We start from the raw sequence: 1,667 nt of genomic DNA, 5'->3' as shown, positions 1-1,667 counted from the left end.
CTAAGGAATGGGCATGCTTTGGGCGTTTTTGCCCGGATAGGCACCGGAATGCTTGGCCTTGGCTTGTCCTAGCAAGGCATTGCTGGGTTGGGCTCCCTTGGCCTTTTGGGCGCCTTGGACGATGTCTTGCGAAGACCATGGGCACAAGGCCATGGCATATGGTGAGGAAAGGACCACGGTTGCCAAGGTTAGGCACCGGAATGCTTGGCCTTGGCTTGCCCTAGCAGGGCATTGCTGGGTTGGGCTCCCTTGGCCTTTTGGGCGCCTTGGACGATGTCTTGCGAAGACCATGGGCACAAGGCCATGGCATATGGTGAGGAAAGGACCACGGTTGCCAAGGTTAGGCACCGGAATGCTTGGCCTTGGCTTGCCAAAGCAGGGCATTGCTGGGTTGGGCTCCCTTGGCCTTCCGGGCGCCTTGGACACTGTCTTGGGAAGACCATGGGCACAAGGCCATGGCATATGGTGGGGAATGGACCACGGTTGCCAAGGCTAGGCATATAGAGAGGAATTGCATTTTTGCCCGGATAGGCACCGGAATGCTTGGCCTTGGCTTGCCATAGCAGGGCATTGCTGGGTTGGGCTCCCTTGGCCTTCCGGGGGCCTTGGACGCTGTCTTGGGAAGACCATGGGCACAAGGCCATGGCATATAGTGAGGAATGGACCACGGTTGGCAAGGCTAGGCATATAGAGAGGAATGGACCACGGTTGCCAAGGTTGCGCAAGTTTTGGGCATTTTTTGCCCGGATATGCCCAAGTATGCCCCGATAGGCCCGTTACGCCCCGGTATGAACGCGTATGCCCGGATAGACTCGGTATGCCTTGGGATACATGCGTATGCCCCGATAGGCTTGGTACGCCCCGATATGCGCACGTGTGCCCCAGTAGGGCTCGGTATGCCCCGGTATGTACGCGTGTGCCCCGATAGGCCCGGTATGCCCCGATATGCACACGTGTGCCCCAATAGGGGTCGGTATGCCCCGGTAGGTACGCGTGTGCCCCGTAATGCACGTTTCGCAGATCTCCCCGCATGTCCCGCCCCTATATGTAATACTTACTTACTTACTTACTTTCTTTCTTGCTTGCTTGCTTGCTTGCAATGGTTGGGAGTGCCCGGCATGCCCCGCTGCAGAGACCAAGGGCGCAATGACTTGGCACCGCGGATGCCGGGACTCCGGCACTTCCCGTGGCACTGATGGTTGGTTCCAAAGACAAAAGGCCGTGCAAGGCCACCGCACCGCGGATGATTTTGCTCGTGCTGGCGCCGTTGTGTGGCCAAAGAACATGCGCGAATGCTCGTGTCGGAAGGGTTGGTGTCCTGGCCCCGCGGGTGTCACGAATGCTCGGTTGCGAAGACCATGGGACCAGAGCCATGGCACGTCGGATGATGGCTCCAGCTGGCGCCCCGGCACTTTCTGTGGCATTGATGCTCGGTTTCAAAGACAAACGTGCGCAGGGCCAGGGGACCGCGGATGACTGCTCGTGCTGGCCCCGTTGGGCAGCATTGATGGTCGGTTGCAAAGAAAATGCGCGATTGCTCGTGTCGGGGCCCGGCAAGCCAAGGCCAAGCGAGCCATGGCAACGCGGATGATGGCTCCAGCTGGCGCCCCGGCACTTTCTGTGGCATTGATGCTCGGTTTCAAAGACAAACGTGCGCAGGGCCAGGG

The sequence above is a fragment of the Tasmannia lanceolata genome, unplaced genomic scaffold (assembly GCF_043159265.1).
Source record: "Tasmannia lanceolata isolate RefF3 unplaced genomic scaffold, GAP_Taslan_0.1 ptg000145l, whole genome shotgun sequence".
Lineage (NCBI taxonomy): Eukaryota > Viridiplantae > Streptophyta > Magnoliopsida > Canellales > Winteraceae > Tasmannia > Tasmannia lanceolata.
This window is presented reverse-complemented; position numbering follows the sequence as displayed.